General features: G+C 41.3%; 2 non-coding genes across 2 annotated transcripts; one reads left to right on the top strand and one right to left on the bottom strand.

Annotated features, from left to right (window-relative positions):
• Positions 1 to 205: 205 nt before the first annotated feature.
• LOC141709264 (small nucleolar RNA R71) lies at positions 206 to 312 on the bottom strand. The gene has a single exon (XR_012569850.1). It is a non-coding gene; the product is annotated as a small nucleolar RNA R71 (small nucleolar RNA).
• Positions 313 to 13,813: 13,501 nt separating this feature from the next.
• LOC141709322 (small nucleolar RNA R71) lies at positions 13,814 to 13,920 on the top strand. The gene has a single exon (XR_012569906.1). It is a non-coding gene; the product is annotated as a small nucleolar RNA R71 (small nucleolar RNA).
• Positions 13,921 to 14,871: the final 951 nt, after the last annotated feature.

The raw sequence follows: 14,871 nt of genomic DNA, 5'->3' as shown, positions 1-14,871 counted from the left end.
GCACATCAGGGATTTCATCAAGATCTGCGACACTTTCAAGTTCAATGATGTGACTAAAGATGCTATCAAGCTATGTCTCTTTCCATTCTCTCTGAGGGAAAAGGCTAAGTGCTGGTTACACTCTCTACCAGTAGGGTCTATCACCACTTGGGAAGATCTTGCTCAAAATTTTCTCACTAAATTCTTTCCCATGGCGAAGACTGCCGCAATCAGGAAAGCTCGTACTCAGTTTGCTCAACAAACTGGAGAATCTATGTGTGAGGCTTGGGATCGATATAAGGAGATGCTAAGGAAGTGTTCACACCATGGCATGCCTGATTGGATGATTATTATTTGTTTCTATAATGGATCGGGTCCTACTTCTAGACCCATACTTGACAAAGCATCAGGAGGAGCCTTGTGGGCTAAGAGTTACGATGAAGCTTATGAACTTATTGAACTGATAGCTGCTAATGAGTACCAAAATCCTTCCCAGAGACTGACTCAGGGAAATGTAGCAGGAATACTGGAGTTGGATGCAGCAACTGCTATCCCTGCCCAACTTAAGGTTTTGATAATGAAGGTGAACACTTTGGCTTATGGAGTTAATCAAATCACTAGTGTCTGTGAGCTTTGTGCTGGTGCCCATGAGACTGATCAGTGCGCAATTTCTAGTGAATTAGCTCAGTTCGTGAGCAACTTCCAACGATCGCAGCAACCTGTGCCAGCCACCTATAGTCCTAATAATTGCAATCATCCTAATTTCAGCTGGAGCAATGCTCAGAATGCGGTTCAACAGCCTTTTCAGCAGTATCCAACTAAGTAGTACAACCCCCCTGGTTTTCAGCAACCGCAGTATGCACCAAGGCAACAACTCTAGTTGCAACAAGCTAATGAAAAATATGAATTAGAGGAGTTGAAGCTTATGTGCAAGAGTCAAGGTGTTTCTATTAAGACCTTGAAAAATCAAATTGGGCAAATTTCCAATGCCTTGATAAATCATCAACCTGGGACATTGCCTAGTGACACTGAAGTGCCAGGAAAGAGGGAAGCTAAGGAGCAGGTAAAGGCAATCACTTTGAGGTCTGAGAAGGTTGCGAATCCCGAATAAACTCAAGAGTTAACTGAAGAAGCTGGGGTGGAGAAAGAAGAAAAGCAGCAGGATGAAGAAGTGGAACTAAAAAAGACTACTATTGAGCACACTCCGCCTGAGGGTAAGACAGAGGAGAAACAGATCTATCTTCCACCGCCTTTTCCTAAGTGGCTGCAGAAGAATAAGCTGGACAAGCAATTTGAGAAGTTTCTGGAGGTGTTCAAGAAACTTCATATCAACATACCTTTCGCTGAGGCTCTCAAGCAGATGCCTAGTTATGCAAAGTTTATGAAAGGTATTGTCTCTCAGAAGGTGAAGCTAGATGATTTAGAGACTCTCGCTCTCACGGAGGAATGCAGTGTTGTGCTGCAGCAGAAGTTGCCTCAAAAGCTTAAAGATCCAGGAAGCTTCACTATTCCATGTACTATTAGAAAAATGTCTTTTGACAGATGCTGATGTGATTTGGGAGCTAGCATCAATCTGATGCCTTTGTCAATTTTCAAGCAGTTGGATCTACCTGATCCTAAACCGACGTATATGACTTTACAGTTGGCCGACCGTTCTATTACATATCTGCGAGGTATTGTGGAGGATGTCTTGGTCAAGGTTGATAAACTCATCTTTCCTGCTGATTTTGTAATTCTTGATTTCGAGGAGGATAAGAATATTCTCATAATCTTTGGAAGACCTTTCTTGGCAACTGGCCGAACCTTGATAGATGTGTAGAAGGGTGAGCTTACAATGCGACTGCTGGGTCAGGATGTTACCTTTAATGTGTTCAATACCATGAAATTTCCTACTGATAATGAGAAGTGCTTAAAAGTAGAGTCGGTCGATTCGGTGGTCACGTCGGAACTTGATCAATTGCTAAGGTTTGATGCCTTAAAAAAAGCCTTATTAGGGAATTCAGATAGTGAAGATGACGAAGGTGAAGAACAATTGCAATATTTGAATGCTTCTCCCTGGAAAAGGAAAATTGATATGCCTTTTGAATCTCTTGGAATGGAGGAATTGAACAAAGCTCCTAAACACCTCAAGCCTTCTATTGAGGAAGCCCCCTCTCTTGAGATTAAGCCTTTACCTAAGCATTTGAGATATGCATTTTTAGGTGGTACAACTACTCTACCTGTTATTATTGTATCTGACCTTTAAGATAGTGATGAGGAAAATCTTTTGAGGATTCTGAGAGAGTTAAAATCGGAAATTGGATGGACTATAGCAGATATCAAAGGGATCAGCCCTTCTTACTGTATGCATAAAATTCTGCTAGAGGAAGGTAGCAAGCCTACAGTCGAGCAGCAAAGAAGACTTAATCCTATCATGAAGGAAGTAGTGAAAAAGGAAATTCTGAAGTGGCTAGAGGCATGGATCATCTATCCTATCTCTGACAGTTCACGGGTAAGCTCGGTTCAATGTGTATCAAAGGAAGTTGGAATTAATGTGGTAGCAAATGAGAAGACTGAGCTTATTCTGACAAGGATAGTCACGGGGTGGAGAGTCTGCATGGACTATCGGAAGTTGAACAAGGCCACTAGGAAGGACCATTTTGCATTGTCCTTCATTGATCAGATGCTTGACAGGTTGGCCGGTCATGAGTATTACTGTCTTCTGAATGGCTATTCGGGTTACAATAAGATTTGTATCGCTCCAGAAGATCATGAGAAGACTACCTTCACTTGTCCATTTGGTACTTTCGCCTTCAAATGAGTTTCTTTTGGTCTGTGTGGTGCACCAGCCACATTTCAGAGATGTGTGATGGCTATCTTTTCTGTCATGATTGGACATAATGTAGAGGTGTTCATGGATGACTTTTTAGTCTTGGGCGATTATTTTGATGAATGATTGCAGAATCTGGGACACGTTCTCAAGAGGTGTGTTGAGATTAATCTGGTTCTCAATTGGGAGAAATGCCATTTTATGGTGCGTCAGGGCATTATTCTCAGGCACAAGGTTTCTAATAAAGGCCTAGAGGTGGACAAGGCCAAGGTGGGGGTCATTGAGAATCTTCCTCCATCGATTTCTGTAAAGGGAATTTGCAGTTTTCTTGGTCATACGGGTTTCTGCAGGCATTTCATCAAAGATTTCTCGAAAATTTCAAAGCCTTTTTGCAGTCTGTTAGAGAAGGATGTTCCTTTTAAATTTGATGACGAGTGTCTTGCAGCTTTTGAGAAATTTAAGAAGAGTCTAACCACGACACCTGTCATAACTGCACCTGATTGGAATGAGCCTTTTGAGATGATGTATGATGCAACTGACTATACAGTTGGAGCAGTTCTTGGGCAGAGAAAGAACAACATATTTCATGTGATCTACTATGCTAGTAAGACTCTAAATGGTGCTCAACTGAATTACACTACTACGGAGAAAGAACTTTTGGCTATTGTCTATGGTTTTAAGTAATTTCGATCTTATCTACTTGGAACTTTTGGAGATTGCCATTCAACGACTTATGGAGGATATTATGGTGGAGAAAAGACAGCAGCTCGTGTTCTTCAAGCAGGTTTCTTTTGACCAATATTGTTTAAAGATGCTCATCAGTTTGTTTTGAAATGTGATCGATGTCAACGTGTGGGTAATATGTCTAAGAAGGATGAGAAGCCTCTTAATGTGCTTCTCGAGGTTGAAGTCTTCGATGTTTGGGGAATTGACTTTATGGGGCCATTTATATCATCTTATAACAATCAGTATATCTTGTTGGCGGTTGATTATATGTCAAAATGGGTTGAAGTTAAGGCGTTGCCAACGAACGATGAAAAATTGGTGCTTAATTTTCTTCACAAACAAATATTCACAAGGTTTGGAACTCCAAGAGTCATAATCAGTGATGAGGGGTCGCATTTTTGCAATCGCAAGTTCACTGCCATGATAAAAAGGTATAATGTGAATCATCACATTGCTACGGCTTATCATCCTCAGACAAATGGTCAAGCTGAGGTATCTAACAGAGAGATCAAGCGTATTTTGGAGAAAGTGGTATGTCCATCAAGGAAGGATTGGTCTTTGAAGCTTGATGAAGCTGTTTGGGCATATAGAACAGCATATACGACTCCATTGGGAATGTCGCTGTTTCAGTTGGTGTATGGTAAGAGTGTCATTTGCCTGTGGAGCTCGAGCATAAAGCATATTGGTCTTTGAAGAAATTGAATCTGGACTTGGATGCAGCTGGAAAGAGAAGGATGCTTCAGTTGAATGAACTTGACGAGTTTCAGCTTCAGGCTTATGAGAACAATAAGATGTATAAGGAGAAAGTCAAGAGGTAGCACGATCGGGGTCTAGTGCTCAAGAAATTTGTACCAGGGAAACAAGTTCTTTTATTCAACTCTCGTCTCCGTCTTTTTCCTGGAAAGTTGAAGTCAAGATGGTCAGGGCCCTTCATAATCAAAACTGTGTTTCCACATGGAGCGGTGGAAATTTTTGAGAATGATCCGGGCCAAGCATTTAAGGTAAATGGTCAATGGTTGAAGCATTATTACGGTGACACGTATCGATAAGTCAAAGTGACGATATGAAGATTAGAGATCTCGACAAGCCAAATTCTCTTATAGAGAACTCAGAGACCTCTACAAGTCAAATTAACTATGGTGGTTAGTGCCATTTTATTGTCCACTTGATCTCAAGATTTTACGTCGAGCTAGCGACATAAAAAGCGCTTCTTGAGAGGCAACCCAAGTTTGTTGTACATTAGTAAGTAGAGGAAGCAAGAAGAAAAGAGAAAAACACAAAAAATCAAAAAATGGAAAAAAATTCAGGTCTGACTACAGCAGCCTGGCGCGCCCGCGCTGTCCCAGCGCGTGGCCGCGCTATTTACACAGAAACACGGCGCGCCTGCGCTGTTATAATGAGCGGCCACACCGGTTTGGCAGAAGTAGCGCGCGGCTGCGCCGTCCCAGCATGCGGCTGCGCCGTGTCCTGACTCTGGAAAAAAATAAAAGGCAGTTTAAGGGGGGGGGGAAACGGGAATTTTGTCCCAAAATCAATTCCCAACCGGATTTTACTCCCCCACATCCCATAATTCCCTCTCCAAATCAAACCCATTACTCCCATTATTCCCATAATCAAATCCCATATCTAATTCTCTTTTCACCACCTATATATACATACACCCCATACACAAACTTCTTCACCAATTCATAAACTCTCAAACATAAATTCTCTCTCAAACACAACTTTTATTCTTTCTAATCAATATCAATGGCACCCAAGAGACAAAGAACACAAGTTAGAAGCAGCACCACCGATTCTTCAACTGCGACTGGTGTGAGGCCCGGGTTTTCTACTCCTGAAGCTGAGGAGGAGTACACGAGGCTTCTTTCGAAGCCAATCGTTAACAAGCGAGGTTTTCTGCCATCAGGTGATGATGGTAAGCTTTTGGAGATGATTCTTGAGATTGGCCGGGTACTTTTTTACGAGACACCAGCTGCTGTGCCTATGAGTGTGGTTCACGAGTTCTATGCGAACACCAAGGTCGAGAAGAATGGCTTTACTAAGGTGCAAGAGAGGACGGTGGAGTATAGTGCAGAGGCTTGTTCGTCGCTAAACACGCGCTAATATTACACGCAAGTATACGCGTTCGCAAGTAGTATAAGATATAAATCAGATTTGATCCCATAGAGACTGTATTGGTTAACTAATCAACTCATGCACTTAAGCAACAATGTTTGGTTATTATTCAATGCTTAGATAAATAACAAAGTGAGGCTGTTTATAACTAAGAATTAAACTAATTATTGTAACTACGAGAATAAGATAGACTGAGTTAATATATATGACAAACATGGGATTCTAACTTATTAAGTAATTCATTCAATAGCCTTATTGTTCTTAACTTAGCATGCAATGGTGATGACACTAATCAGACAACACAAAACTGATAAACGCCAACTTTCGTTGCACGAGTACCATTATACCAGACATCCATAAAAGAGATAGAAGTTGAATAGACACCAATTATATTGAGACCCTATATGTCTATAGAATTTGACAACATATCGGTTTAAGCACAAGTTATCTATCTTGATTACATAGGGCAAGTAAGATGGTTAAAATTACCTACAAATCATGCATAACAATACATGAACCTATGCTAGCATGGCAAGTTCTAAATTTTTAAATTCACTTTTGCTTCATTAAGAATTAACACACTATCTTATAAGTTCGCGACGCTCACAAGACGAATACACACAACCATAACTAGGATATGATACAATCACCATACACTAAGGCATCGAAATAATTTAACTAAAGAAGTCCATAAATAAACCCGCTAGAACCCCACGATAACGATTAGCCCATAATTGAACTCATCGCCAACGTGGGTTCCAATGAAAACATGATTTAAAAAATGTAGTCTTTGTACGAATAAATAAACCAAAGTACAAACAAGAGTAAAGGTTCATCAAAACAAGAAACAAGCATCCAAATTACAACTCAAAAAAAAGATTCTCAAGAATAAACTAGATCGTCTTCACCTTTGTTGAATTGTGCCCAAAAGGTCTCTTGCTGTCTTCTCCTTGCTTGATGTCTCTGAAAAACGACCTAAGTTATGTTTATATAGCAGTCTATGCATCCCAGGAGTCCAGGAAATCGAATTGTAGTTGAATCAGGATTTTAATATCCCCACGCTGACTTTCTGTTCTCCCGGCGCGCCCGCGCACAATTTCTGAATGAGTGTGTTTCGCTCCATCTCATTCAACCCTAGACTACTCATTAAAATATGAGCCGGCTACTAGTCATTTGACACCTAGCCACACAACTAGCAATGAAATCCATTTTCTCTAATTTTTAAATATCCATGTCTTTTATTATTAAGAAAATATCCTAGACTCTAAATATAAACAAGCGATTAAACCTCGACAATTAAACAAATCATGACTATGATCTAGCACTCCAACAACCTATAAGACTTAGTGAAATACAAGTGTCTTTAGCATGCAAATCAATCCAATAAAACTTAATATCACTAAATACGACATCACTACACTAGCATCAATATCACCAATTAATCGGAAAAATTATCTAAGGGAATCATATTATAATGCAAATGCATGAAACTACATGAACAAACTATTATCATAAAAACTACATGGCAAAATATATGCAACTATATGAAATAAAAGTATCATGAATATGCAAACTATAACTATATTCCTTCAACTACTACCCCCAAACTTAAAATATTCACTGTCCTCAGTGAAGGTAATAGTAAGGAATCAGGCATACCTACTGTGAATCAGAATCCTCACCCTCAACGGGTGGAGTGTCAGGCGTGGCTGGAGGCGGATACACTGAATCCTCACCAAAAACTGGCCACTGGACGTCAACACCGGTGGCTCTAAAAGCTGTCCCAAGTGCCTGGGTGAGTTCATGTGAAAACCGACTATGGATGTCGTGCATCGCATCCATCCTCCTCACGAGACGCCTATACTGTGTCGGACTCAAACCAGCTCCCAACTCTGCTCCTGCTGCTGCTGTGATCCTGACGGTCCAACCTCCTCTCCATACTGAGCTCTCCAAGCTGCTCTACGGGCATGCTGAGAACCTCCTGCTGTAGCTGCTTTCATAGGCACACTACCTGGAAAATGATCATATGAGTAACCAAGCCCCTTAGGATCGGGTTTACCTCCTCCCCACTCAACCATGCTGTGTAGCGTAGAACTGGCAATAGGAGCACTGGGAATCTGAAGCTGCTCATGTGCTGTCCAATGAACACCAACTGCCATGCACAACTTCGTCACAATGAACGCATAAGGAATAGCCCCAATAGTACTTCCCCTCAAAAACCTCAGGATCCCCTGATATATCACCATCCCCAAATTAATGTAATCACCCTGCAGAATACCCCAAAGCAAACGGGTACGCTCCACCGTAATCTCATGCACATGCAAAGATGGCATGATATTAGCACAAATAAACAAGTTCCAAGCCCGTGCAAACCTGTTCATACATGAAGCAGGGATCGTGGAGTAATCAGTAGTGCCCCTCTTGAACTTCCAATGAGTCTCAGGCACACAGAGAGTAGCAACAATGAGATCCAAATCGAAGTCCTTAGGAGTCTTATCGTTTCACGTGTCCTGGACCACCTTCCTCGCAGGCTGTTCAATCACTGTCCTGATAGCCTCGGCACTGTACTCAACAGTCCTCCCTCTCACCACCGTGAAACCATTCTTCTCCGCCTCGGCGTTAGTGTAGAACTCCCGTACAACACTCATGGGCACAACAGCGGGAGCCTCACAAAAAGGAACCTAGCCCATCTCCAAAATCATCTCCAAAAGCTTACCATCGTTCCCTGATGGTAGAAATCCTCTCTCATTAGCAATAGGCTTCGAGAGAAGCCTCGTGTACTCCTCCTCAGCCTCAGGAGTAGAGAACCTGGGCCTCACACCACTCACAGTAGAAGAATCGGTGGTGTTGCTTCCAACTTGAGTTCTCTATCTTTTGGGTGCCATCGGGATTGAAAAAGAAAGAATAAAAGCTTAAGTGTTTCGAGAGAATTTGTGTTTGAGAGTTTGTGGATTGGTGGAGAAGATGTATTCAAGTGTATGTATTTATAGGTGGAGAGGTGTGAATTTGATAAGGAATAAAAGTGGGAATTGATTATGCGAATCGTGGGAATAATGGAATTGATTAGGAGAGAAAATTATGGGATATGGAAGAGTAAAAATCGGGTTAGAATTGATTTTGGAATTATAATCCCAATTTTCTCTAATAAAACTGTAGTTTTTATTTTTTTCTGAACAGGGACCCAGCGCAGCCGCGCGCTAGGACAGCGCGGGCGCAGCAACTCTGGAATACCGGTGCACGTACTAGGTCAGCGCGGGCGCGCTTGGCTTCTGGAAAAATGGTGCGGCCGCACACTTGGCCAGCGCGGGCGCGCCCACCTTCTGTACTTGGCCCTGAATTTTTTCCTTTTTTCTGAATTTTTTGTGTTTTTCTCTTTTCTTCTTGCTTCCTCTACCTACTAATGTACAACATACTTGGGTTGCCTCCCAAGAAGCGCTTCTTTTACGTCGCTAGCTCAACGTAGAATCTTGAGCTCAAGTGGACAATAAAACGGCACTAACCACCTCGCGGTTTGCTGTATCACCATAATAGTGCTTCAACTTTTGACCATTTACCTTGAATGCTTGGCCCAGATCATTCTAAAAAATTTCCACCGCTCCATGTGGAAACATAGTTTTGATTATGAAGGGCCCTGACAATCTTGACTTCAACTTTCCAGGAAAAAGACGGAGACGAGAGTTGAATAATTGAACTTGTTGCCCTGGCACAAATTTCTTGAGCACTATACCCCGATCGTGCCACCTCTTGACTTTCTCCTTGTGAATCTTGTTGTTTTTATAAGCTTGAAGTCAAAACTCGTCAAGTTCATTCAATTGAAGCATCCTCTTCTTTCTAGCCGCATCCAAATCCAGATTTAATTTCTTCAAATCCCAATAAGCTTTATGCTCAAGCTCCACAGGCAAATGACACCCCTTACCATAAACCAACTGAAATGGCGATATTCCCAATGGAGTCTTATATGATGTTCTATATGCCCAAACAGCTTCATCAAGCTTCAAAGACCAATCCTTCCTTGATGGACATACCACTTTCTCCAAAATGCGCTTGATCTCCCTGTTAGATTCCTCAGTTTGACCATTTGTCTGAGGATGATAAGCCATACCAATGCGATGATTCACATTATACCTTTTCATCATGGCAGTGAACTTGCGGTTGCAAAAATGCGACCCCTCATCACTGATTATGACTCTTGGAGTCTCAAACCTTGTGAATATCTGCTTATGAAGAAAATTAAGCATGACTTTTGCATCCTTCGTTGGCAATGCCTTAACTTCAACCCATTTTGACATATAATCAACTTCCAACAGGATATACTAATTGTTGCAAGATGAGACAAATGGCCCCATGAAGTCAATTCCCCAAACATCGAAGACCTCAACCTCGAGAAGCACATTAAGAGGCATCTCATCCTTCTTAGACACATTACCTACCCGTTAACATCGATCACATTTCAAAATGAACTGATGAGCATCTTTAAAAAATGTTGGCAAAAAGAACCCTGCTTGAAGAACACGAGCTGCTGTCTTTTCTCCACCATAATGTCCTCCATAAGCCGTTGAGTGGAAATCTCGCAAGATCCCCCCCCCCCCGTTTTGCTGTAAGGAATACATCTCCTGATGATTTGGTCAGCTCCTTGGCGAAAAAGAAACGGCTCATCCCACATATACCACTACGCTTCATGAAGAAACTTCTTCCTTTGAGCATAAGATAAGTTAGGAGGCATGATGTTACTCATAAGGTAGTTCACAATGTCTGCAAACCACGGCTCTTCTTCTTGCACTCCAAATAGCTGCTCATCGGGAAAAGACTCATTTATCAAGGTCTTATCCAATGAAGTAGCATTAGGATTCTCTAAACGTGAAAGATGATCAGCAACTTGATTTTCAGTTCCTTTTTTGTCCTTGATCTCTAATTCAAATTCTTGGAGCAAAAGAAACCATCTAATCAATCTAGGCTTCGAGTCCTTCTTCGAGACGAGATATCGGATTGCAGAGTGATCAGTGAAAACTGTCACCTTAGTCCCAAGTAGATAAGATCGAAATTTCTAAAAACCGTAGACAATAGCCAAAAGTTCTTTCTTCGTAGTAGTATAATTCAGTTAAGCACCGTTGAGTGTCTTACTAGCATAGTAGACCACATGAAATACATTGTTCTTCCTCTGCCCAAGAACTGCTCAAACTGCATAATCACTTGCATCACACATCATCTCAAAAGGCTCATTCCAATCAGGTGCGGTTATGACGGGTGCCGTGATTAAACTCTTCTTCAATGTCTCAAACGCTGTAAAGCACTCGTCATCAAATTTAAAAAGAACATCTTTCTCTAATAGACTGCACAAAGGCTTTGAAATTTTCGAGAAATCTTTGATGAAACGCTTGTAAAAACCCACATGACCAAGAAAACTGCGAATTCCATTAACAGAGATAGGCGGGGGAAGATTCTCAATGACCCCACCTTGGCTTTATCTACCTCTAGACCTTTATTAGAAACCTTGTGCCTGAGAATAATGCCCCGACGCACCATAAAATGACATTTCTTCCAATTGAGAACCAAATTGGTCTCAACACACCTCTTGAGAACATGTCCAAGATTTTACAAGCATTCATCAAAAGAATCGTCAAAGAGTGAGAAGTCGTCCATGAACACCTCCATATTCTGACCAATCGTGTCAGAAAAGATGGCCATCATACATCTCTGAAATGTGGCTGGTGCAACACACAAACCAAAAGAAACTCGTCTAAAGGCGAAAGTATCAAATGGACAAGTGAAGGTAGTCTTCTCCTGATCTTCTAGGGCGATACAAATCTGATTATAACCCGAATAGCCATCCAGAAGACAATAATACTCATGACCAGCTAACTTGTCAAGCATCTGATCAATAAAGGGCAATGGAAAGTGGTCCTTCCTAGTGGATTTGTTCAGCTTCCTAAAGTCCACGCAGACTTTCCACCCCATGACTGTCCGTGTAGGAATAAGCTCATTCTTCTCATTTGCTACCACAGTAATTCCACCTTTCTTTGGCACACATTGAACCGGGCTTACCCATGAACTGTCAGAGATAGAATAGATGATCCCTGCATCTAGCCACTTCAGAATTTTCTTCTTCACTACTTCCTTCATGATTGGACTAAGTCTTCTTTGCTGCTCAAATTTAGGCTTGCTACCTTCTTCTAGTAGAATTTTATGCATGTAGTAAGAAGGGCTGATTCCCTTGATATCTGCTATAGTCCATCCAATTGCCGATTTGAACTCTCTCAGAATTCTCAAAAGCTTTTCCTCATCACTACCTGAAAGGTCAGATGCAATAATAACAGGCAGAGTAGATGAATCACCTAAAAAAGCATACCTCAAATGTTCAGGTAAAGGCTTAAGCTCAAGAGTTGGAGCTTCCTCAATAGAAGGCTTGAGGCGTTTATGAGCTTTGCTCAATTCTTTCATTCCAAGAGATTCAAAAGGCATATCGATCTTCCTCTTCCTGGGAAAAGCTTTCAAATATTGCAATTGCTCATCACCTTTTTCATCTTTACTGTCCGAATTTCCCAATAAGGCTTCTTCTAAGGCATCAGACCTCAGCATTTGATCAAGTTCCGATGTGACCACTGAATCGACCAACTCGACTTTTAAGCACTCCTCATTATCAGTAGGAAATTTCATAGCATTGAACACATTAAAGGTAACATCCTAATCCAGCACTCGCATTATAAGCTCACTCTTCTGCACATCAATCAAGGTTCGGTCATTTGCCAAGAAAGGCCTTCCCAAAATTATGAGAATCTTCTTATCCTCCTCGAAATCAAGAATGACAAAATCAGCAGGGAAGATGATTTTATCCACCTTGACCAAGACATCCTCCACAATTCCTCGAGGATATGTAATAGAACGGCCGGCCAACTGCAAGGTCATATAAGACGGTTTTGGATCAGGTAGATCCAACTGCTTGAAGATTAACAAAAGCATCAGATTAATGCTAGCTCCTAAGTCACATAAGCATCTATCAAAAGACACTTTTCCAATAGTACATGGATAGTAAAGCTTCCTGGATCTTTAAGCTTCAGAGGCAACTTCTGCTACAGCACAACACTGCATTCCTTCGTGAGAGCGACAATCTCTTAATCATCTAGCTTCACTTTCTAAGAGAGAATACCTTTCATAAATTTTGCATAACTAGGCATCTACTCGAGAGCCTCAGCGAAAGGTATATTGATATGAAGTTTCTTGAATACCTCCAGAAACTTCTCGAATTGCTTGTCCAGCTTTTTCTTCTGCAGCCTCTTAGGAAAAGGCGGTGGAGGATAGATTTATTTCTCCTATATTACCCTACGGCTGAGTGTGCTCAACAGTAGTCTTCCTAGGTTCCACTTCTTCATCCTGCTGCTTTGCTTCTATCTCTGGCCCAGCTTCTTCAGTAAACTCTTGAGTTTGTTCAGGATTCATAACCTTCCCAGACCTCAAAGTGATTGCCTTTACCTGCTCCTGAGCTTCCTTCTTTCCTGGCACTTCAGTGTCACTAGGCAATGTACCAGGTTGACGATTTAGCAAGGCATTGGCAATTTGCCCAATCTGATTTTATAAGGTCTTGATAGAAATAGCTTGACTCATGCACATGAGCTTCAACTCCTCTAGTTCAGATTTTTCATTAGCTTATTGCAGCTGGAGTTGTTGTTTTGGTGCATACTGCGGTTGCTGAAAACCAAGGGGATTGTACTGCTTAGCTGGATACTGCTGATAAGGCTGTTGAACCACATTTTGAGCGTTGCTCCAACTGAAATTAGGATGATTGCGGTTGTTAGGATGATAGGTGGCTGGCACAGGTTGCTCATGAACTGAGATGATTCACTAGAAATTGCGCACTGATCAGTCTCATGGGCACCAGCACAAAGCTTACATACACTAGTGATTTGATTAACTCCATAATTAGCCAAAGTGTCCACCTTTATTGTCAAAGCCTTAAGTTGGGCAGCTATAGTAGTTGCTGCGTCCAACTCCAGAATTCCTGCTACTTTTCCCTGAGTCAGTCTCTGGGAAGGATTTTGGTACTCATTAGCAGCCGTCAGTTCAATAAGTTCATAAGCTTCATCGTACCTCTTAGCCCACAAGGCTCCTCTTGATGCTACATCAAGCATGGGTTTAGAAGTAGCACCCAATCCATTGTAGAAATAGTTGATAATCATCCAATCAGGCATGCCATGGTGTGGGCATTTCCTTAAAATCTCCTTATATTGATCCCAAGCCTCACATAGAGATTCTCCAGTTTGGTGCGCGAACTGGGTAAGAGCATTCCTGAAAACTGTAGTTTTCGCCATGGGGAAGAATTTAGTGAGAAACTTTTGAGCAAGATCTTCCCAAGTGGTAATAGACCCTGCTGGTAGAGAATGTAACTAGCACTTAGCTTTGTCCCTCAGAGAGAATGGGAAGAGTTGTATCTTGATAGCATCTTCAGTCATATTATTGAACTTGAAAGTGTCACAGATCTCATGAAATCCCTGATGTGCATGTTGGAGTCTTCGGTAGCAGAACCCCCAAACTGAACTAAATTCTGTATCATCTGGATCGTGCTTGACTTGATCTCAAAAGTGTTAGCCCTGATGGCTGGCCTAATGATGCTAGACTGAATGTCATTAATCTTAGGCTTAGAAAAGTCCATCAAAGCCTTTGGATTTTCTGCTTGATCACCCATAGCTACTACAATTGGCTCTTCAACTTTCACTTCTTCTTCTACCTTCTTTTCTTCCTCAAAAACTTCCCTATGAACTACCACAAGTTCTTCCTCGGCTTTATCCAGTGTTCTCTTACGAGTACGTGATTGCGTATGCGTACACCCTCGTTAGATTACCTAAAATAAAATAAGGAAAAAATAAGTAATAATGTCCGAGTCAATGAACTTTAACGACTACTGATGGAAAGCACATAAACTAATATTTAACACTGCAGTCCCCGGCAGCGGCGCCAAAAACTTGTTAGTCGCTAAACACGCGCTAATATTACACGCAAGTATAGGCGTTCACTAGTAGTATAAGATATAAATCAGATTCGATCCCACAGAGACTGTATTGGTTAACTAATCAACTCATGCACTTAAGAAATAATGTATGGTTATTATTCAATGCTAAGACAAATAACAAAATGAGGTTGTTTTTAACTAAGAATGAAACTAATTATTGAAACTACGACAATAAGATAGACTGAGTTAATATTCGACAAACATGGGATTCTAACTTCATTAAGTACTTCATTCAATA

Source organism: Apium graveolens, chromosome 2 (genome assembly GCF_009905375.1).
Source record: "Apium graveolens cultivar Ventura chromosome 2, ASM990537v1, whole genome shotgun sequence".
Classification (NCBI taxonomy): Eukaryota; Viridiplantae; Streptophyta; class Magnoliopsida; order Apiales; family Apiaceae; genus Apium; species Apium graveolens.
The sequence above is the reverse complement of the archived record's forward strand: the minus strand, read 5'-3'. Positions and strand labels throughout refer to the sequence as shown.